Source organism: Manis javanica, chromosome 14 (assembly GCF_040802235.1).
Source record: "Manis javanica isolate MJ-LG chromosome 14, MJ_LKY, whole genome shotgun sequence".
Classification (NCBI taxonomy): Eukaryota; Metazoa; Chordata; class Mammalia; order Pholidota; family Manidae; genus Manis; species Manis javanica.
In genome coordinates, this window is record NC_133169.1 from 83319987 (window position 1) to 83344275 (window position 24289).

Consider the following 24289-nt stretch of genomic DNA (forward strand, 5'->3'; position numbering starts at 1 on the left):
CACATTAGACAATCAGTAATATATGGTGTCATCAATGTCAGCTCTGGAAAGACAGCAGAGGCAGCCCATGGCAGTCAAGGGCAGGGCCCTAGGAGCCAGGCAGCTGGGTGTGAACTTGAGCTCTGCCACCTGCCTGCTTTGTGATAGCTCAGTGTCCCCAACTGCAAATGAGGACAATGAGAATACTCACCTAACAGGTCTGCTGTAAGGAATTAACGCTCATGGAGCCCTAAGAGGGCTTCCTTTCTAGGGTCTCATCCTCTGAACAACCTCCATGCCCTGCAGAAGCGCTGCAGGTGTCCACGGAAACAGTACCTACTCTTGGGTTGGCTTACCTTGGGTGCTGCCTTTCTGGAAACATGACACTTAACATCCTTTCTTCCATTGCCTGACTTTCTGTCTTGGATGTTGGCCATTTTAGAACACACATTTTTTTCACCGTGCTTGAATTTGAACTTGAAAACTGTCCGAACCTTGGAACCAATGAAAAGTCTTTGGCTGGATGAGACTATGCTGCATTGTCTTAACTGCTCCTTGGGAAAAGGCTGCTTTTACCACAGTGACAGAAATGAGCAGAGAAACATCTGTGTTGCCACAGAAAATGCAAATTTGGGGAGATAGACACCTGGCTTGGGAGGGTGTTGGCAAAGAGGAGTTTGCTGGTTGAAGCCAGCATTTCACAAGTTATTAGATTTTCAGATTTAGGATTCAGTTCAAGAAATGTGTATTGAGTACCTAAAATGGGCTAAGTTCTCTCCTAAGCAATGCCACTGGACACTGAGAATAATTTCTGCCATGGAGGGAGGAAAAAAATCTGGCTTTCTAGTAAGTGTGGACTGACTTAAAATTTTTTAGACTGGAATTGTATTGACATGCAATTAAGTCGGGCCCAGGCCTGCATATGGACAGAGGCCCAGTTATTTGCACTGGCTAATACTCTACCAGCCTTACATTTTTCTGCCACATAAAATATTCATGTTTTTAGGTCGCAGGGTGGTAGTTTGAGTTGTAGGTCTGACTTGACAAAGCAAGGCAATATGTAATTTTGGGTTATCTTAAAGTTATTTTGAGACCCCAGAAATGATAATAATTTGCTAGGATCTGACTTTGTTTTTCAACTTTTCATGTAAAATATTTGAGAAGCATTTATTTGCAGAGAAATCGTATCTGATTTTTAACCCTCTAAATAGACAAATTATACACCAGTGTCCATCTGCAGAGTACTTCAAGGCCAAGTGGCCATTTGTGCTGCATGGCAGCGTCTATTCATCCTCACCACAGCCCGAGAACCGGCAGCATTGTCAGGTTTGTGTAACAGATAAGAAACCAAGGCTCGGAAAAGTTGAGAGGCTTGGCTGAGGGTCCCTGTCTAATGAGTAGCAGACAGTCATGGGAGGATATGGAATCCTCTAACTGGAACCCAGCTCTCTGGACTCCTGAACACCCAGGATGCGACTGTCTCCCCTGGTACACAGGTCGTGCTCCCTAACAGGGCAAGTGAAATTTGCAGGGATGTGTGTTTGACAAAAGATGGGCGAGGGAGTTCCTTCAAAACTATCATCACTACCCAAGATGCCTTTTTTTTTGTGGCCTCTGAGCAAATGTCCCAACCGTAAAAGAGGTTTTCCAGGCCTGGAGAAGCTGCCTTTAACATGTATTTGGTTTGCTTTAATAGTGCAGAGGAACAATAAAACAGATGAAATTACCACCGTGGCTCATGAGAGTGAATTAGAATCCTGAGCTGATGCAGCTCGTAATTCTTTCTGTTTTCTTGTGTTTCTTTTCCCCCTCCTGCTTCCCATGTGTCCCACCTTGACCACTCCAGGCTTGGCCTAATTCCCAGGGCCTTTGAGTATCCACTGAATTGGCTTGTCTCCTTCTCATGCCCTATAGCTGCCTTCAAAGATGTTACTTCTCCAAAGCTCAGGCTCCTGCATTTAGATTAAGATGTTCTCCAGCTCGTTTCCTTCCCCTATTTTTCTTGTACTGTAGCACTGGCATTATCAATGGGGGAACAGGGGACAAACTTAACTGTGACCTTCTCAAGTTCTAAATAGTTCTGTAAATATAGCTGGTCCCCCAGCCAAGGGGACCAACTCACTTCCATGCATGCATGAAGATGTCCATGCATGCACCTGTCTGCACTCTTCCTTCCCTGCCCCCATCCATCCACCATCCACTCATTCATGGAGTCCCAGCACTTGCTAGCGCCAGGCACTATATTAAGGGGTAGAGTAGAAGAGCAATGAAAATGGCCCTGATTTTCACCTTTGGGAGGTATGACCCCCAAACCACACTGCAGAATGAGACATGCTATGATCAGAGAAGTGCAGGGCACATAGTCTGTTGGCGAATTACCTTTGGAAGATGAGTATACGGGCATCTCTGAGTGTGTTTTCCTGCTTCTGAATGAAATATGTTAAGCCCACTGGGAACTGTAGCTGAGGATTCCTTACTGAATAGTGGAAGCTCACCTTGCGGCTCCCCCTTTTCTACTTTTGATAGTTATGTAACTCAGCCCTGGCCAGCAGTGGAGGAAAGAGGAGGAACTGGTTTGTTTGCTGGACTGCAGTCAGGAGACTTGAGTTCTCGTCCCGTTTCTGCCACTACTGGTGACCGTTCTTACCCTGACCCTGTGTCTTCATTTTCAAAGTGGAAATTGTCATTGTTTTGCTAGTTTGCAAGGATGTTACATGGTTGTTAAAATGCTCCGGAACATTTTTACAAATGAAAGGCAGTGAGGGTGTGCAGTTGGCCGAGTCTCTTGGCAGATGGGCCAGAGATGTGCTCAGGGCCGTTAGGACCAGCAGGCTTGTTGCCACAGTAAGAGTGATTATACCTGGTTTGCTCGGTACAGTCCTGATCCATGCCTGAAATCCTGACCTTTTTTTATTTCAAAACCATTCCGGTTTGGAAGCTAAATCATCTGAGCCAAGCAGAACACTAAGCTCTGACTAAGAGGCAGTGAAATGCGTCCTTGCATCCTGCCGTTGTGTTTTAGGTTCACCAAATGGAGGTGGTCAGGGTTTGACCAGGACCAGCCACGAAGATAGGTGCTTAATGTAAGTCAGAGGTGAGCAGCTACTGTCTGGGGCAGTGGCCCTTTGCTCAGCAGAGGGAGGAACTCTGCAGTTGGCCGGGAATGACTCCAAACGGGTCAGCTAATAAGGCCGTTCCCAGGAAGCCTGGCCCATTGAGGGAAGAGCAGATTTCCGCTTGGGGCCACACCCCTCTTCTCCCAGCTTCGGCCCTAGCTGTGTGGTTACAGGGCACGTGCTGAAGCTTGTAGGTCCTGGTGCTGGGAGGGGCAGTGACATGAGGGAGTTGTTCACAGTGACTGACAGGCTGACGGAGGTGAGTCGGGGGGCGGTGGAGGAGGAAGAGGCCCTCTTTGCCCCAGTTTGGCCAAGCAAGTATGAAAGGAAATTCCTGGATTCTTCCTGGTGCCCAAGGCCCCTGACAACTGTCAAACATGAAGAGGACAGTTTGTGTCCCTTGAGGGCTCACTGCTTCCTAAGGTGCCTTGGATACATCTTTAGATCTTAACTGGAGGGAAGGATGGGAGGGGACCTTGGCCTCTGTGGCTACCTGTAGAGTTGGAATCCTCCTTGAAAACAACGACTGGTGTTTTGAAAGCTGAGCTTCAATCTGCACAACTTGGCACTTCCTGGAGGGAGATGGGTCTTGAATCACCACGTCTGAGCTGCAATTTTGGGTCCACCTCTGACCCACTGCGTGGCCTCGGACAACTTGTGTTTCCTCCTCGAACTTGTTTTTCCATCAGTAAATTTGGATTAATTCTTAGCCTGCCGATCTCAGACCACCTCATCTATCCCTCACTTGGGAAGTAAGTAAAGGAGCTTTGCAAAGTCACAGCATTGCTTTACTCACTGAGTATTCACTGGGCATCGGTTATGTGGCAGTGTGTGCAGGGTGCCAGGAACCCAAGAGTGACTGAGACAGCCATGGCCTTGACCTTCACGGAACTGCTGTGCTGTGACCAGGACCGCTGGTGCTCTGGCTAGTACACGGGCAAATACACTGGTTGGATACGTTGCTCCGTGGTATGAAGAAGATATACAAGGTTCTGGGAGAGAGACTGTACCTGGGTATGGGAAGTGGGTATTTCTTAGATAAGGAAACTCATCTTTGAAGGTGACCTTTAAGCTGAGACCCAAGCGTGAGGAAGCAGCTGCACAGAGTTGCAGAAACATGTTTCAGGCAGAAGGATACATGGTGAGCCCCCTTGCCATCCCTGGCCCACGGTTTACAGATTACTGTTCCTTACAAGGATCATGGGATGTAGTCCGAGCCTTCTGGGTTAAGGATTAACCCCCATCTCCAAGATATTAGGGTTTTTTAGGTGGCAAGAAACAAGGGAAAGAATGAGGTCTCTGACTTAACTATCATCTGTGTAAAAGGGATGTGTATGTATTCACATATGTTCATACAATTGTAGAAGTCTCTAGAAGGGTACACCAGATACTGGTGGTTGTGCATGAAAAGGGAATCTCAGGGGCTATGGTAAAGGGAGACTCACTTTTAACACATATGTACTTGTTTTTTTTTTTTAATTCATATGCATCTATTGGTTTTCAATGAAAAGCCCAGTTATTAAAAAATATATGTGCTATATAAAGTAAATGTCTGTAGGCCATTTGGTAACAAAAGGAAGACTGGTATATGAGGAGGGATATGCAGAATCTTCCAGGAGCCAGGAAAACATGCTCCATCTGGAACTGAGGATGGGCCCGGGGTCAGCTCCAGCCTGCAGAGCCCTGGAGGGGAGGGCGCTGACCCCTGGCATCCACTCACACAGGCCCAGACACATTTCCATGGCCTTTTTTCTAAATGCATGTGATGGGGGTGCCCATTTCTTCTCTCTGACATTCCCACCTATCCTAACTGAATGTGTTTTTTTGGGCCTGAAAATCAGAGCTCCAACCTCTGCTCATGGGCTGACTTTTATTATCATTTGTGCACACATTCAGTTCTTTTGCAGGGTTCTAAACTCCCAGAGTTCCTAGTATAGGACCTCATGCAGCATCAGTACTTGTGTAAGTATGGAATGTGTGTACCAAAAAAATGATGTATTTGTAACAAAGAAGATTTACTTGCCCCAGTAGATTATTTATCATTCCTCTTTCATGCCCTTTTCAAGGTAGTGAGGCCATTGATATTATGATGAAATCCAGTAAGTTTATAGACAGCTTATTGTAGAATGAGGTGTTTGTTAATTTAATTTGCTCTTTTACTGGTCGCTTCAGCTTCTGTTTTGGCTGTTGAAGTTCTTAAAGCATGTTTATGTTTACTTTACCTTCAGAGGTCATCATCCTTCAGCTACCTGGAATCCTCTAGTCTCTAGAGCAGAAGTGACAATCACTGAATCCCAGGAGAAGTTTAATGAACAGCTAGAATGGCCCAAGGTTTATTAGGTAAGAACAATTTCACTCTTACTCATTAAGAAATTACTTTCTCAGAGCTTTTTCTCACTTTATGCATAACTTTAAGAAGTAGGGTTTTCTAACATATATCTACAGAAACTTTAGAGTAGAGAGGAATAGTTGGAGACAGATGCAGCAAGAAATGACCATCTAACGGCACAGAAAAGAAACATAAAAAGGGGAGATCTGATTTCAAAAAACACATTTAAATGGAGGCAAGTGAGTTCTTTGTGTCTCAAAATCTTACAATAATGGATGTGCAATCAATGATTCTAAATCTTCAAGGAAAATTATGTTCTAAACCTTCTATTTCAAGAAGACACAAGTCAATACATTGTAGAAAGATTTTTATCAGAAATAAAACTTTTAAATGCTGTGCTGCAAGGAATGTTTCTTTAATATGGTAAAGAATATTTGTCTAAAACCAACAGCCTACATTGTAGAAAACAGGGAAAAATCAGAGACATCCAATTAAAACCTGCAATATGATAAGAACTTTCCCTACCACTTCTACTATTTCATATCACTTCATGCACTAAGGCATGGAACCAGAAAACAAAAGGTATAGCTATTGAAAAGAAGAAACACAATTACCATTATTTTAAGATTTTATAATTACCTTCTGAGAAAACTCAAGGGCATTAATAGGAATATTATTAGCATTAATAAAAGTTCAGTAAGGTGGCCAGGCTACAGAAATGCTTTATATGGTGTAGCTTTCCTAAGCTGGAAAAGTATTTAATGCAAAAGATCTCATTTTAATTGTCTAAACATACAGAATTCCTAGGAATAAACTGAGAATGAATATGTTAAACACACTATAAAGACTACAAAACCATTATTGAAAGTCATTAAAGAAGGTGTGAATCAATGCAAAAGTGTAGCAGGTTCATGAATTGGAAGACTGTGATTTGAAGGTGTGCGAGACACCACCGCGTCAGGATTAAGAGGGGTGCTATGGTTGAACTGGCTGGATGCAATACCAGCTTTCCTACTTACTGAACATATGATCCTGGTGAACTTACTCAGTGTCTCCTGGCCTCAGTCTTTTTACCTGCAAAATGGAGACAATAATAATTGCCTTATAAGATTGTTGCTGAGTTGTTATGTGGAAAGTGCTCAGAGCAGTGCCTGCTACATAGGAATAGCTATTGTTTTTATACGAATGTTTCAAAATTAAGTCTTCAGTTTATGGACATATCAGAATTCTAAAAAGGTTTTTGTTAGAAATTCTACAAAGGTTATCTGGTAATTGATGAATTGACAAGAATGGTCAAGGAAATTTTGAAAAATTAGAGTTGTAGGGGGATTTGAATGTCCAGACATTTGTGTGTGTTCTAAGATCTTAATAACCATACCATGGTTATTCTGACACAATATAAAAGTGCAAATCAACAGAATAGACTAAAGCTTAAGAATAGACCCAACTAGGTTTAGGGGTGTAATTTATCATTTATTATTTCACAGCAATTGTTAAGGAAGGGCAGGCTATTCAATAAACATGCTGGTTAGCTCCTTACTCTGTGCCAGTGTTTTTCAAATGTGGCTACAGGCATCAGCATTCCTTGCAGCACTTCTTAAAATGCAGGTTCCTAAGTTCCACCCTGCGGTGGAGGGTAGGGTACCTAATTCACATCAAAGTGTGGGCACCATCCCTCAAAATGCATTCCAGATGGATCAAAGAGATAAGTCAACATCACCATCTTAAAGCCAGAAGACAATATGAGGGAATATTTACATCATCTTCTGTATTTTCAATAAAAGATCTTTTACAGTTCAATAAGAAAAATATGAATGTGAGATCGTAAAAAGGGCAGAGGACATGAATAACCAAACCACAAAAGAAGAAAGGGAAAGGCCCAAAAGGCATTTGGAAAAACGCCAAATTTACTAACCTTCAAAAAAGGCACATTAAAACAATATATCATTTTTCATGTTTCAAGAGGAAAAGTACTTCAAAAATGATAAGACACAGTGACGCTGAGGATACAATGAAATGTGCACTTTGATATTCACGTGAGGGTGGGTATGCTGAACCAGCCTTCCGGAATGCTTTGTATTGAAAGCCTGGAAAATATCCATACCAAGGGACAAGGTGTTCCTCGTCTATGACTTTATTCTGAGGAAGAATCAGAGATTCATGTACAGACTTAGGAAAACAAGTATTTGTTGCAGCATTATTTTACTGAGAAAAATCGGAAAAAAGCAGAAATGTCTAATAATACAGTAACAGTTAACTAAATCATGACCCATCTTATGAGTACTCTGTAGTTATTAGAACTCGTTTTTGAAGAATCTTATCATTAAATTGCATGAGAAAATACATACAATATATTAAATGAAAACAGTATACCAGCTATATGTAGCACCTCCCTTTTTTATTAAAAATAATCAGAGACATAGAACAAAGGTGGAAGGAAAATATATCAGCATGTTAATGGTGTGTATGTCTGAGTAGTTGGATTTGAGCAATTTTTATGTTCTTTATTATTTTCACATTTTCCAATTCTGTGCAGTGTACTCATAATGAGAAAAATGTTAGCTGAAAGATAATAAAACAGATGAGACTTGCCAAGGGATTTTAATGAGTTGTATTAAAAGATAATAAATGAAAAGACTGTGGTCCTTGGTTTAATGGAAATATCAGTGAAGCAGAATAGATACCTCGGAATCTGACCAAATGGAGGAGTCGCGGGATGTGAAGACAGCCAGGTGGGATGGGGGGCAGTGCGTGTGGGGCCTGGCAGTGCACCAAGCCTTCTCCAAAGCCTGACCCCCTTTGGAGCAACTCCTCGCTGCAGGCTCCCCAGCCAGGCACAGATGGGGCCTGTGCCCCCAAGGCATCGCTGTAGCACACAAGGCGCATCCGCACATGCTGCCGGGTGAAGGTGTGTGGTGCGTGGCCAGTTAGCTCTCTTAATGCTGCTGCTTAGGAAGGTCAGACCCCCAGTCTAAAGACTTTGCTCTTGGGAGGCCCTGCGGTTGCCAGTACAACTCCCAGCTGAGCTTTCTCCCCCTTACTCCCATCTCAGCATCCACAGAGCCCCTGGATCCTGGCTGCCCGCTGGCCCAGAATGGAGGGTCAGGCGTTCTAAAGGTGGGTGTTTCCCCTTTGGCGTGGTGTTCAAGGCCTCTGCAAGCGCAGTCCCTACTGGTCACCCCAGGATGGACCAGAGGGGGCCTGAGGACACCAGGACTGCCAGGCAGGCAAGTCTCAGGAGGTTTGGAAGAGCTGAAGAAGGCTCATGGGTATTAAAACCCTTTATTTATTTATTTATTTGGTACAGTTTTTTAATTGAAGTCTAGTTGATGTAGGGGAAGCCCTTTCAACTCGGCGTGGAGTCCTCCCGATGTTCTAACATGAAGGAGCCACATGACCCTGGGCTTGTGCCTTCGCTCACAGTCAGGCCCCACTTCTGAAAACAAGTTCCTGTATGTTGTAAGTACCTCGAGGCGCCATGTGAGACGAAGTAAGCAAGTGTACCCAAAGTGTTTTTCCCAGCCCTACGCGGAGAAGGTGCTCAGTAAATCACAATTGTAATTGTTCTGGCCTTTCTGTTTTCCCCCAGCCATGGGGTGTGGTACTCAGTGCCAGGTGCTGATAAAATGTGCTTGGCATCTATGCAGCAAGACTTTGTTGCCATTATTACTCTTGCTGCTGTTGCCATGGCCCCCTGCCCTGGGCACCCCATGAGGAGGTGGTAAGGCTCCCCAGCCCCCACCTTCAACAGGGCCTGCAGCTCTTTGTGAGAACAAGCTTCCTGCACTAATTCTCTGCTTGAGTGGTTCAGGATGGAAAGTGAGTGGGCAGGAGCCCGGGAGGGTGTGGTTATTCCCTGAAACGAGCACAAAGCCTGGCTTAGCCTTTCTGCCTTCTGCCTTCTACTGTTTGCAAACTTTGCTCACAGTAGCCTCCTTAGCTGGGCCCTCAGGAGCTGCTGAGCAGGGTGTGTGAGTCATCCTGAGAACTGAAGCCAGAGCCAGGCACGGTAACCGCTGAGCCCGGGCCCTGATCTGGAGCAGAAGCGTTGACACTGTGGTCTGCAGCGTCGCAAGGCCGGCAGAGTGAGGCCAGGCCACCCCGGGGTGGGCCCTGCAGGACCCAAGTGGGAGGCAAGAGTTCATGTACACAGACATTTAGAAACGTCACTTGTTTCGTGTTTGGTTTAGTGAATGTTAGGGAAAATAGAAAGCATTGAATGAGTAAAGCTAAGTTGAAATAAAAGACAGTCATTCTAATGTTACTATGAAGAAAAACATAAAATTAATAAGAGCATAGAAAGTAAATGGATGATGGCAAAAATTGTGACAATGGTGTGGGTGATCCTTGAGAAATGCTGTTCCGGAAGAACCGGAATTCCATGCCATCTTTTGTAAAGTGAATAAGCCCTTCTGATCTGTCTGTTTTTATGGAGTTTCTTAAAAAAGTAGTGGCAAAGTAGGGGATCCTTTAAGGATCCCCTTTAAGGTTAAAGGGGATCCTTTAACCTAGAGGAGGCTTAATCACAAATTTCCAACGTGGTGCTTATTTGAAGCTTGTTTGAGTCTGTAGATACGTGGAAAAGACAGAGTGCATTTTTGGCTGCTATGGCTGGCTTGGAATTTTCTTGGCTGGATCAGATGATGGAGGAGATTTCTGCCCTTTTATGTCTGTGGCCAACAGGTCAGATACAGAACTGTCCACCCAAATTGGGAGGTGAAGCGTTGTTGATAGGATTAAGTGACATGGCATCTCTTCATGTGAAATGAGTTGTGGAATCTAAGTGTGCCTGGCTCCAGGCTGGTGGTATGTCCTTGACCCCTGTCCCTGTGGAGCTCCCTGTCCTTTGGAGGAGATGAGCCATGTGCTCAAAGATCCTCATTATCTTTTATTCAAGACAAGAACGGTAGCAGCCCTAGAGCATCAGAGGAAGGAGGGGTAGCCCCAGTTTGGGCAAAGGAGGGGCCCGTATAGGGAGAGGTGAGACCAGAAGTGGTGGCTGGCCTGGTATTTGGACGCAAGTGGGGACGAGCCTTCTAGGAGGAGGACAGTCGAGGGCAAGCACAGAGGTTGCTGGTACAGAAGTCATGTGTCGGAAGGCGGAGGAGCTGTGAGAGCCAGAGGAGGGGAGTGTGGTAGGGGCAGCAGGAGAGGGTTGGCAGGGATGCTGTGACTGAGGAGGCCTGGATTCCCCCTGAGACGGGGACTTGTCCATGCTTAGATGGCTGCTCTCCTGCTGACCCGGGGGGACATGATGAGGCCCTCCGGGGAGAATGGGGGCCCTGACATGGATCACCATCCCTGCAATTGCAGCTGAGGCGTTCTGTGCTCTAGGGCTTAGGATTTAGTTCCTGGTCAGTGTGCATTGAATCCTAGGACGCCTAGCAGCAGGCAGGCCTTTTAAGGCCTTTCAGGGTGCCCCCAGTTAGAATGGGGGAGGAAGGTCATTGAAGGGGAGCTAGGGTTATGGGGAGAATGCCTCCCCTGCCCTGCCCCTGTTGGCTGTGACAACTGCCTAGGAGAAGTACCTGGTAGGGGACCCCCAGAGGCTCAGGGTCGGCCTTTACAGCTGGCTGAGGGGCACCCTCTGGGCTCGTTTCCAGTTTGGTAAATGGCTCTTCTGGTCACCGAGGAGGTGGATTTCTCCAGGCCCCAAGAATGACCTCCTCTAGGTGAGCTGAGCTGCCAGCCCCAGCCCTTAAGTCTCTAACTGCCCACCTCCTGTGCCTTTGGACACAGCCTTGGGCTCCCCAACAGTCAGAGGCAGGCCCTAAAACCAAGGCTGGATCGTGATGCAGCAATCTCTGGAAAGCTGGGGTGGGGTGGCGACAAGACTGCCTGGGTGGCAGGGCTGACCCTTCCAGAGCCAGGGTCTGCCTGCCCTCAGCCCGCCTCCGCTTCTCTGATGAAAGTCTGGGTAAAGTGTGTGGCAGTGAGTTCGTCTGACATGTCAGATGCCTAATGCAGATGCTCGAGGATAGACAAAGCTTTTAAATACCCAGCTGTTTCCCTTCAAAGTGGGATTTCTTCCATGGCTTCCTATAAACAGGCATCACGTGAGCTGTTTGAAATGTCAGAGTTGGTTGTTCTCAGCATGACTGGTCATCAGCTTCTAGATTTTGATGCGTGTTTTCCGTGAACAGTGGCTTTCTGATGTCAGAACACTGGGCCCTCAGGCCAAAGGCTGATCAAGTGGAAAAAAAGGTCAGTTTTAAGGAGAACTTTGGGGAAATTCTAGAGAGTTCCAGCAGTTGTGTGTGTGCGTGTGTGTGCGGGCTTGCGTGTGTGCTTCTGCAGAGCAGGTTTCCGAATTCCTCCCTCCTGTGGACCAAATCACTTTGGTGGCTCTCATCAGAGTGAATCAGAGGCTGGCGCCTGGATCTATGCGGTAGAGGCATCCTAAAACCCTGAGACACCAGGTCAACCCTATGACCTCGAGAGAGTTGAGCTTACTGGCCCATTGGAATACCAGTGGTGGGCATTACCTGGGGATGGGGCAAGGGATCTGGGAAGTTCTGAGTTCTCCTGGGCCTATTGCCAAGCTGGGGTGATTCCCTTTGCTTGCACTGCTCCCAGTCCCAGACTGGCCAGACCAAACCTGCCTCGCCAGGGTTCCCTGATTATCCAAAGACTGGCCAGCCTCCCCTTCTGGCAGAGGATGACTTCCTGCTCAGCTCCTCCTCGCCCCTCCCTCAGCTGGCTGCCTCCTCACAGCCTTGCCAACCATGCTTCTCATGGCCTTAGCCTGCCCCGTCGCGCCCCTGCTCACAGCCTCTCACTGGCTTCCTCCTGCCCGTTTCTTCCGCTCACAAGCTGAGCCCCCCTGGCCTGGCTGCTTGCCCTCACGGCCTGCCTTGGCATGGGGGGTGGGAGGTGCTCAGGGAGAAAGCAGGGCCCAGCGCCATAGCAGAGGTGGGCAGATGCCTACTGCAGATGAAAGGGAAGAAGAGTGCCGGTCTTCGGAGCTGCTCTCAGACCCGCCTCACCCCCTGCTCCGGCGGGCATCACAGGGGTGGCTGACTGCTCAGACTGCATTTCTCAGGCTCCCTGGCCTTCTGGCTGTCCGGCCAAGAGGAGGTGCCAGCGGGAGACTGGAGGGCAAGAAGCAGGAAGGAGCTGGCATCTCTCTCTTCCTCTCTGCCTAAGGCAGTGCTTAGGGCATCTCCCCTGGGGTTCCACTTCTCACAGACAGCCTGGTCCTGCCCTCTGTGGTTCCCGTCCTGGTGCGTGACCTCGGCTTCTGGACCCTGGTGTTCCTGCCCCTTTCCTCCGCTGTCCAGCAGATTCCTGCTGTGGCTGTTCCCAAGGTTGCCCGTCTTTCTCTGGCCTTGCTGCTCTTCCACTGCCTCTGTAACTTGCTCCTTGTACTAAAGCCCATCTGTAAAGTGCTCTGTGTTGGTCGGGCCCTGGATAATCAAGGACGCTCCCTCTCTCCTCATTGCTCCTCCTTTCTTTCTCCTCTCATCTCCATTTTTCTAAGGGGTCAACATCTGCAGAAGTGAGCCGGTTGTGGTATAGGCAGAGTGGTGGCCTGCCCACGTCTATTACTACTGGGCTGTGTATATGCAGGGCATTTTGGTGTTTGCATTTGAGGGAGGGGAGTGTCATGAATTACCCTCCTATTGCCACTCTTATCACGGTGGGACCTAAACATTCATTCCTTTAGCCATCTTCCATCTCTAGCATGTATTGAGCACCTCTGCACAGGAAGAAGATTCTACATGTTGTTGAGGGTGAGATGGGGAGGCAGGCCCTACTTGCCCTGAGGCCATGCACATCGAGAATGCTGGGATGTGTACACCAAGGATGCTGGGACATGCACACTGAGGATGCTGGGACATGCACACCAAGGATGCTGGGACATGCACACCAAGGATGCTGGGACATGCACACTGAGGATGCTGGATGTGCACACTGAGGCTGCTGGGACATGCACACCGAGGATGCTGGGACGTGCACACTGAGGATGCTGGGACATGCACACTGAGGATGCTGGGACGAGCACACTGAGGATGCTGGATGTGCACACTGAGGATGCTGGGACCTGCACACCGAGGATGCTGGGACATGCACACTGAGGATGCTGGATGTGCACACTGAGGCTGCTGGGACATGCACACCGAGGATGCTGGGACGTGCACACTGAGGATGCTGGGACATGCACACTGAGGATGCTGGGACATGCACACTGAGGATGCTGGGATGAGCACACTGAGGATGCTGGATGTGCACACTGAGGATGCTGGGACATGCACACCGAGGATGCTGGGACATGCACACTGAGGATGCTGGTTGTGCACACTGAGGATGCTGGGACGTGCACACCGAGGATGCTGGGACATGCACACTGAGGATGCTGGGACATGCACACTGAGGATGCTGGATGTGCACACTGAGGATGCTGGGACGTGCACACCGAGGATGCTGGGACATGCACACTGAGGATGCTGGGACGTGCACACTGAGGATGCTGGGACGTGCACACTGAGGCTGCTGGGACATGCACTCTGAGGATGCTGGGACGTGCACACTGAGGATGCTGGGACGTGCACACTGAGGATGCTGGGATGTGCACACTGAGGATGCTGGGATGTGCACACTGAGGATGCTGGGACGTGCACACTGAGGATGCTGGGACACGCACAGTGAGGATGCTGGGACGTGCACTCTGAGGATGCTGGAATGTGCACACTGAGGATGCTGGGATGTGCACACTGAGGATGCTGGGATGTGCACACTGAGGATGCTGGGACGTGCACTCTGAGGATGCTGGGACACGCACAGTGAGGATGCTGGGACGTGCACTCTGAGGATGCTGGAATGTGCACACTGAGGATGCTGGGATGTGCACACTGAGGATGCTGGGACGTGCACTCTGAGGATGCTGGAATGTGCACAGTGAGGATGCTGGGATGTGCACACTGAGGATGCTGGAATGTGCACACTGAGGATGCTGGGATGTGCACTCTGAGGATGCTGGGACGTGCACACTGAGGATGCTGGAATGTGCACACTGAGGATGCTGGGACATGCACAGTGAGGATGCTGGGACGTGCACTCTGAGGATGCTGGAATGTGCACACTGAGGATGCTGGGACGTGCACACTGAGGATGCTGGGACGTGCACACTGAGGATGCTGGGACGTGCACTCTGAGGATGCTGGGATGTGCATTCTGAGGATGCTGGGATGTGCACACTGAGGATGCTGGGATGTGCACACTGAGGATGCTGGGACGTGCACACTGAGGATGCTGGGACCTGCACACTGAGGATGCTGGGACGTGCACACTGAGGATGCTGGGACCTGCACACTGAGGATGCTGGAACGTGCACACTGAGGATGCTGGGACGTGCACACCGAGGATGCTGGGACGTGCACAGTGAGGATGCTGGGACGTGCACACCGAGGATGCTGGGACACGCACACTGAGGATGCTGGGATGTACACACTGAGGATGCTGGGATGTGCACTCTGAGGATGCTGGGACACGCACACTGAGGATGCTGGGACGTGCACACTGAGGATGCTGGGACATGCACACAAATGAGGATGCCTTGAGGCCCCACCCATGGAGGAAGCACAGTGAAGTGTGGAGGATGAGGGGCCTCGTTTGGCACAGAGAATACGGGAGGGCTTTCTAGAGAAGGTGTCATTTGGCTGGGTTTTGAGGGATGGGTAGGAGGTGGAGCTGATGGTAGGGATATTACTCATGAAGGACATTCAGAGGCTAGAGGTGGAGACTAAGGCTTCTAATTCTTCCAGATAACTGCAGGTCCCCCAGTTGCCCATCTGTGCCTTTGTGAAGGAAGACTCCCTGGCCCTTTCCATGGAGGTCAGTCCACACCCTGAGGAGCCTGGGGATAATCCCTAAGAGGTTGTAGGCCTAGTGTAGCATTTCCGAAGGGGCCTGTTTGGGGCTGGGTTATCCTCCGATGGAGAGCTCTTCCTGGGATCTAGTGTACTTGCCAGAGGTCTACTTGGAGAGGGAGACAGAGGTAAGCTGTTGGAGGGGAGGAGAGTGGAAGAGGAGGAGGACCCGGTTTGGGCCCCAGGGAGAGCATCCAAGTGGGTTAGGACTGGCTTAAAACGGTGTGAGGGTCCTGGGACCAAAGCGGGTCACATCCATCAGTGGCTGCGTGGGGATGCCTGGCTCAGAGGATGGAAATGCCTTCCCTGTTCCCGGGAATATGGCGAAGAGGCCGGCGGATGTGGACAGGCAAAACGGGAAGCTTTCTTCCTCTTTTGCTCAGCCCATCCTCCCACTCTCCTACTTTGGAGGGAAATCTGAGGCGTCATGACCAAGATAGAGGGTGGGATCTGAAATATATCATGGATTCAATAATGGGGATTTGTGGGATTTCATCCTGCATGCCTCAGCCCCCTGAGGCCACCCTGTGTCCAGATGAGCACATGTGTGAAGACAAGGATATATGTTTATAGCCCTGGGGCCAGGAAGCTGCAGCTGGTGCTAGGTTAATTTCCAAAATTAGGCTGTGGTCTCTTTTCGTAAAGTCTCCAACAATTAGAACAGCCATTAAACTGTGACTTATTAAGAGGGTAACATTTTGGTGTATTTCCAGTTTTGCCTGTGCTGCTATGGATCATTTCACAGAAATTCAGGCTGGGGATGAACCTGAAGGGGCATCCAGTATGAGAATCCCTAGCAGAATAACCTCTTTTAAGCGACCCAGCATAAAGGAAAAACAAAAACAAAAAAAAAACCTCCTGGACTTCGGATCTACAGCCAAACACCTGGGGTGGAATCTGAGCACAGAGCACAGGCCTGAATGCCAAGAATGCAGCACCTGTGATAATCTATTGACTCGGAGGCCAGTGTGGGCTCTGCAGACAGGACTGCAAAGGGCCCCTCCTCACTGTCCACCTCTGAGGGGCAGCTGGGTAACAGAGGGGCTTGGGGTGATTGTCAGGTTGGTGTTCTAGAAAGATTTGGGGCCTTGGGGTTGCTCAGATCTGGCTCCTAATCCCAGGAGACACCGGGTGGGGTAGGGGTGCTGGGAAGTGAGGAAGAAAGAGGGGGAAGGGAAAGAAGCCGATACAGAGTCTGCTGTCTAGTGGGTTAACACTCTGGGCAACTGAGGCTGCGTCCTACTTGAGAGCTTTGGGAAACAGTTAGACAGCACTCAGAGGTGCCACAGGCAAGGGGAGAGGGAGCTGGGGTATTGATCCTCCAACTCCCGTCCATCAGAGATGGAGGGCTGCTGCCAGTGGTGAGGGGGTGTAACTTCTCAGCACGCCGGTCTGCTTTGCATGGGCTGAGCAGGCTCCACTAGCCAGAGGAAGCCCTAACAACGTCTCTCAGGAGCTGTGGGTGGAAGCTAGGGAGTTGACATGACAATGCTGAGTGTGGAGGGGGTGAGCAAGGCACCTACAGTGACTGATACCAAGGCAGCACGGGTGACAAGACCCCAGAGATGCATGATCGGTTCATCCACATGAGACTGTGGGGACCTAGTGAGTGGTCCTCTGTATCGGGGATTCGTTCTCACCCAGGACTTGGGAAAGGATCGTGCTTATGCCAAGGAATGCATGAGTCAGGTGGAGTGTGGCAGGTTGCTGAGAGTTTCGGGCCGGCAGGCCATAGTCACCTTTCTGCAGAAGGATCTTCCTGTCACTGTGGAGCCTGTCTGGACTAGATGGTGTTCTCGTGTCCTGCCAACTCACTCAGACACATAAGTTTGCTGGCTTCTCCCCATCTCTTTGCTGTAGTCTCAGGAGGCTTCCTTGAAAGTTTCTTCTGTGGCTCTTTATAATGAGAAACTCTTACTGCCTTGAGAACTGAGCACCCACCCCCATGAGGGAAGCTTAGAGAACACGGATGAAGCCATACTCATTATTGTGGGGGTGATAAAAGCAAGGCTCCCTGGAAAACCGGACAGAGCCTTGACTTGAGCATCCTCGGCCAAAGGGCCCCAGGATGGAGTCAACTTGTGGAATTTAGACGGAAAACACATCTCTGCCTTCCGGAGCCAAAGGGAGGATTGCGTTAGGCTGAGCTGGGCTCTCTTGGGAAATGCTGGGGGCTGGACCTGGCTTGAAGGTGGCAGCACCATCTCTGTACTGCCCGGTCTATCCACAGAAGACAGGCCAGGAGGGAAGACGCGGGCGTCGGAGCACCTGAGCCATGCCCTTCCTGTACTGACCCTGAACTTCAACATGAAGCCTCCAGTTAGAAGCATGTACGTTTTTCATTTGGAGAAATGCGTAGCTTTGTGGCTGGATGGCAGTTTGTGGCCTGCTGTGCCAGGGGACCTCTAGGTAGAATTTTGGGCATGGTTTGGTCAGAAGAGTGGAGAGTGGAAAATGAGGGAGGGAAATGGATGGAAAGTAGGGCCTCCTCGTTGAAAGCGTTATTGGCTTTGCCTGAGGGCCTCAGCTCTCTCCCTCCTGGTAGGGTTTCCTTTAGAGGACTGATGGATTTCCTGGGAAGCGGGCTCAGTTTATGTATGCTGTGACTTTCATGTCCGAGACACGGAGATGCAGCCGTGGCCTGTGCCTCTGCGATGCCCGCAGCCTCTCATCCCCACACGGTTCCCGTCTGTTTGGCAGCTCAAGAATCGCTCTGCAGAATTGGCACTTTAATAGTTCTTATTTTAGAAAGATTTCAGGCTGACTTAATGCTCCAGGAGACCAAATTCAAACCTGAAAACTCCAGGGTGACCCAGCAGATGCCTGATATTCCAGAACTAATCTGTCCTGCTTGACTTGTCCCCTCTCCTCTCCCCAGATCGGCATGGCTGTCAAAGTCATTCTCCTGTTGTGCAAAATGACAGCTGTAATCGCAGATGAATGGAGGAGAATCTGTTTTGTGGATGTTTCACTTAAAAGGCTGTTGTATGAGGTTGCTTTGTACTTTATGTCTATATGAAAAACAGCCACATGATTTGAAGAGTTTCTCAATCTGATCATTAGTGTCAATTTTTAAATAGGAGTAACTTCCTGTAGGGTTATTTTTGCTCTTTATCTAAAACACTGTTTGGCAGAGGAAATCGTTTGAAGTCGGACCTGGGGAAGGGGGAGGTCTCTGAGGTGAAGGCAGCCCACGCACGCTATGATTTAGATGCCTCTGCCTAGAAACAAGGACCTACATGTTGTGTTTCATAAGATCCTCTCTGACCCATGTAATTCATGACCTCTTGAGGGTTGAGGTTAAAGATGTGTGTAAGGCTAAGTTGAATGGGATGTCGCATGTGGCTGCATCATCTTTTCCAGCACCCTCTGGAGGCCTCATCCCTGGGGACATCATGAGTTAACCGGGTGACTAGGTCACAGAAGGCCTCGTATGCATACTGCAATATGTAGGCTTTGTCCTGAGAACAATGGGGAGCCACTGAAGGTTTCATGCAGGAAAGTGGCAAGGAAGCTTGGTGTCTTAGGACGACCGGGGCTTCCATGTGGAGAATGGATTTCAGAAGAGAACTTAGGGGCCCTGAGACCAATTAGAAGGCAGCTGTGTGTACCCGGATGCAAAAAGACATGATGGCTTGGACTTGAAAACAGGTGGATGGAGTGTAGAAGAGAAAGAGGCACGTTCAAGAAATATCTAGGAGATAAACTTTAGAGGACTTAGGGCTTGATTTTGAGGTACAAGAGAAGGAAAAGTCTAGTCTAGTTTCTGTCCTGGAAACAGAATAGGGGTACAAAGTTAAGATCGACATTGCCCCCTCATTCTCGGGAACATGTTACTGAACACAAGGGTCTCCAGGTCACCAGGAGGGAAACCTTATGAAAAGCAGGACAGCCTGAGTATGATAGTGGGAAGAGAATTCAAACCAATATTTTGAACTATTTTTTATCATCATTTCCCAGACAATGTCATTATACTAATTTGAAAGAGAGTGATCCAATTCATTTTCTATCTGTGGTTGCCAGCCCCGTGAATACTTGATTGTTTTCGATTATAAAGCTTCCAGCCGTGGCTCTTATGCAGTCAACAGGATGGAGGGTGAGGACAGGCCTGTGTTGAGATATTGATAGGCTTTGTACCTCCTCCTGTGTCTCCTGCTTCAATAGAATCTATTTTGAGCCAAGTTTTTTCTGAAGCTCTGGCAGGGTGAAGAAAATGAGCATTCTTTCTGCTTCCAGGGCTGGCTGTCAGAGTTCTGGAAATGATCTGTTGTGACAAATGACAATAGCTTCAGGTTACGTGGGAGGACTGCAGCCCTCAGATGGGTAATTATCTCTGGGGTTTAATGGTGATTGCAAGGGGAGGGGAGGGGCGAGCTGATCAGAGCAATGGGAAGACATAGACTGTGGATGAAGATTATTGTTGTAGGTTTCTTGTAAGCAAGTAGGCTGCGTTAATCACAGACGTGCCTTCCATGAGAAAGATACCTGATCTGGAAGAACTTTGTACTTGAGGCAGAGTGAAACCCATCAAAGCCATTGCTGTGGCCTGAATTGTGTGCTCCTCCTGCAAACTCATAGGTTGAAGCCCTAACGCAAATATGACCGCACTTGAAGACAGAGCTTTTAGGAGCTAATTAAGGCTAAGTCAGATCAGGAGGGTGGGTCCCAATCCAACAGGTTTGGTGGCCTTATAAGAAGTGGAAGAGAGAGAACACGCACTGAAGAAAGACAATGGGATGCCACAGCAATGAGGTGGACTGGTGTCTGCAAGCCCGGAAGAGGCCCTCACCAGGACCCAACCGCGCTGGCACCCTGGTCTCTCGGTGCCAGCTTCTGGAACCGTGAACAAATATGCTTCTATTGTATAAGCTTCCCACTCATCGGTGTCTTGTCATGGCAGCCCAAGTACACTGAGACAGACGTGTAGACATGAAGATGGTCTAATCATTGTGTTTCTTTGAACAAAGCAAATCGGCTCTTGTGGTACTTAGTTTGGAATCAGCAATAAGAACTAATTCTCCTGGATTTAGATTTCTATACAATGAAGTGGTGAATATCTTGCTTGAGCAGTTTCAGAATCTGCATAAACATTATGAGCTCTAAAAGGAATTTGGAAGTGAATTTAAATCTGAAGTTGGCCAATGGCTGACATTTTCCCATGTGACTTCTGAAGTCTCTCGCTGACAGGGAGAGCCTACCCGTTCCTCCCAGGCTTGAGCTGTTTTCTGACACTGAGTTGGACCTGGGGAAGGCCAAGAGCTTTATGCTGCTTTCATTGCTGTTCTGTGGGGGTACCTTGCCCACGACTGCTTTTCCATACAGTCCAGTTGTCTGTCCAAGAACAAGGCAAGAAGACAAGGCCGATGCCGTGTCACCCGGCTGACGGGGGCGCTATGCGTGCTTGGCCTGTGGGCTGTGCTGCTTCCTCATTAAGGATGTGGGTGGCATTTCTCTTACCTTTGGGGAGACGATGCTGGATAGGGTCCATTCTGCAACCCCATGTGACCTACAAAGGCAAAGAACAGGTGCCTCTTCCAAAATCCCATAGGAGAAGCAATTCAAGAGTAGGTGGGGACACATACCTTCCAGAGCTCAGCTGTGATTCCGTGAATGGAGGTCCTGGCCAATGACCAAGCATCCTGGGCTGATGGGACCACTAATCTTGAGCTGGACACCACAGCAGGACTCCAGAGAAAGAGGAAGCTCAAGCCCTGCCCTCAAGAACCACATGCTCTCCTTGAAGAAGCAGAGTCCATGCGCAGGAAGCCAAGACCAGCCCAAGTGGACGGTTACTATAGGCTGACTCCCACTGCGGGGGGAAATGGAGTGGTTTGGGGGTCCGTGGCGCCCTGGGCTGATGGTATGCGCGATACCTGCGTTTGGAGAGGCATTCTGGAGGAGATGGCCTTGTTTTGGTTTGCAAAGAGGGGTGGAATCTGAGGCGCCCAGGACAGAGCTTCAGGGGTTGCCTGGTTTGCTCGCTCAGTGAATACTTGCTAAGTACCTAGTTCGTGCCAGGCCTAGACTATACACAGAAAAGAGAGAGCAAGTAGCCATGGCTGCGTGGCAACACTCCTTTTTCTAGGCGTGTTGGGGCTTTGAAGACCACTGTGAGCCAGATGAATTCCTTACGCACGGGAGGACGCCAGGCGTCCCCAGGCAGTGAGCGATGCTCTTGTTGCAGCTTAGTTCTGTGACAACTAATTGCCTCTCTCTGTGTCTCTGTCTCTGGTATTCAGCCTTCCCTCCTGGTGACCCTACGTGCCTCTGTTCCTCATGGGAAGAGGGTCCCTAGGGTGGCGCTCAGGAGGCACCCACTGTCTACAGGAAAACCCTAGCAGCTGTGACCTTGCCCTCTGGCTTCTGCTGGTGCAGGAGCATGTGGAGTGCAGGGCCCCTTCATGCGTCAGAGCAGGAAATTATCTCGAGAAGTCTGCCAGCTTGGGGCTGTGACCGCTGCCTGCCGGGCACTGATGCAAATGTATTTAGCTGGGGCCCAGTGGTAATGGTGGTGGTGGTGGTGTTGGGGAGCCAGACGTCTAGCTAAGTCCATAACAGTTTGAGTAACCAGGCCTGGGACCTGGGAGTGGGGGCAACGAAAACAACAGTGCCAGGCATGGGGCCCCTGTAGGTGGGACAAGAGAGGCTGCTCATAACCTGTGCTGGCGGAGACTACAAGGTTTATCTTGCCAACCACATTGCAATGTAGGACCTTATGTACAAATTCCCTCAATACTAGTCATTTAACCTTTAATCAGCGATGTGCTGGTAAATGTTTAACAACTGGATCTCTGGAGAAAATAAAAACATGTTGATTTGTAGCTTGCCAGTTTCCATGATGTAAATACTCTCCCTGTGGTTGATTTCAAGCTATCAACACGACATCTTTGAGTAGGGAGTTGGGAAGATACTTAGAGCCAGCTCTCACAAGGAAATACAAGGCAGACCCTCTATACCGTTGACCTCTAGTGGAGACAGGAAACCCGTAACCTCTTGGCGGGGCCCATCCTCCCTCCCGCATTGGGCCTCTTCGATTTCTTCCTCCCTTTGAGAGCCAAACAAGTCCATCCCTAAGCAAATGTTAGGAAATCATATCAAACCAGAATCTGTTATTCTTTCATTTTAACCAGTTCTCTTTTCCAGCTCTCATTTCTGGTCCCTATTTCTTTGAATATTTAAGGAACAGGAGGGACTTTAGGATTACAGGTGAATTATTCTAGTTAAAAAGAGCAATTATTACTTACAGTCTTGGATAATGGTCTTCTACCGACCTCCTGATTGTTCACTCATAGGTTACCTCACAGCTAGCATGTTATGTTTCTAATTAATGTCTCTCAACAGACACAACAGGGAACCTACGTGGTGCCAGGCCCTGGGCTACGCACTGCGGTGAAGTAATGAATGAGACACAGTCTAAGCTCTTAAGGGGCTTACTGTTTAGTGAGGGAGAGAAACAAATCAATCAGTACTCTTAAGTGCTTTGTTTTATAAGGAGGGGCAAAGAATGTGCTTTGGGGTTTTCAAGTGGAAAGGTCACTGCTGACTAGTTGGTCAAAGGTGACATGAAATTTTAAGCCTCAGTGGCAGTCATCTGTAAGTTGCTGTAGTGTTTGTGGTTTGCTGTTCTGGTGTCTGTGCTCTGGCAAGGGACCAATTAACATGGCCAACTTCTTGGAGCAGAGAGCACTTCCCCCAGGAAGCTCTGGGCAGCTTCTGTCACACACACGTCTGCAGAAATCCGCCCGTGTTTCAGTGACAGCCGGGAGATTTAGCAGCACCATTGTTAATCTGATCAATAGCTCAGCATGTGGAATGGAACAAGCCCATAGTTCTTGCGTTAGAAACATCCTCTGTAGCAACTGCGTGCACAGTAGCCAGTCTTTAGATGGACTCTGGTGCCAATTTTCAACATCCATTACCCTTGATGTTGAGCAATACCATATTCACACACCAGAAAACACGTGGGCTCTTGCTAGCCAAACCATACCGTGCTGTGTATCTCTGATGAAGTGTGGTCTGCTTCCCATGAGACGGAGGAAGAATGTTCCGTGTTCTCTACTGTGTGAGTGCAGAGGGGGAGGAAGAGTGAGTATCCATTAGGACCGGAGGAGAAAGCATGAAGACGACCTTTACAAGTAGCTCCTGTTAACAAACACAGTTACTCATGACTGTGTTGACTGGCATTTGATAGCAACTCAGATTAGGAGATGATACACGGTGAGTTTAGCTGATTCTATCTCCGACCTTCAGAAGTTATAATTTATCATCAATGTGGTCAACACAGGCAAGAAGTAAACTTTCTATCACATGCTGGTTCTGAAAATGGCAAATCAACCAATATAATCCAAGTGTCTGGCTTAATTCTGCCAATGTGAAACCACAGCCTCCTACTGGAGTTGAACTAGGGAGGGAAGCCTTGTAAAAATGTGGATGCTGCCAGACTCCCAGATTAGTTCATTCTCTCTCTCTCTCTCTCTCTCTCTCTCTCTCTCCCTCTCCCTCTCCCCCTCTCCTGTGATTTCTTGGAAAGGATTGTTCAACCAATACTTGCAAAATACACAGAGAAACACAGAAGAGGAAGGTACTCCCAACTTCAAGGAGCTCCTGTCTCTGAAACCAGTTAGGGAAAATTGATAAAAAAAATTGTTGAAGGGCTCATTCATTCGTGTCCCTAACTCCTTAGTTTTTACATCCTAAAGATTGGAATGAGGAGTGTAGCAATTTCACCCAATCTAGAAGGAGTCTTCTTTGGAAAATGTGTTTTTCCACCATTGTTTTTCCATGTTTCTCTATGAGAAGAGAAATGTGGTATAAAAACCTCGAGTATGCCGTAAAGCATAGAAAATTCCTTTCCTAAGAAAGAGAAAGTTTGGTTACAAAATGGCTTAGTGGTCTTGACCCTCTGTTCTTAGTTAAGGCAGCCTCCCCAGCCTCCTGTCAATTTTAGAGAAACCAGTTGGAGGCTCTCTACTGAGGAAGGAGGCCGCAGTGACTGA

The 24289-nt window shown here is 48.5% G+C and overlaps 1 pseudogene; it reads left to right on the forward strand.

Moving 5' to 3' along the window:
* Nucleotides 1–24289, forward strand: part of LOC140846157 (coiled-coil domain-containing protein 152 pseudogene) — a 53292-nt pseudogene that overhangs the window by 11803 nt on the left and 17200 nt on the right.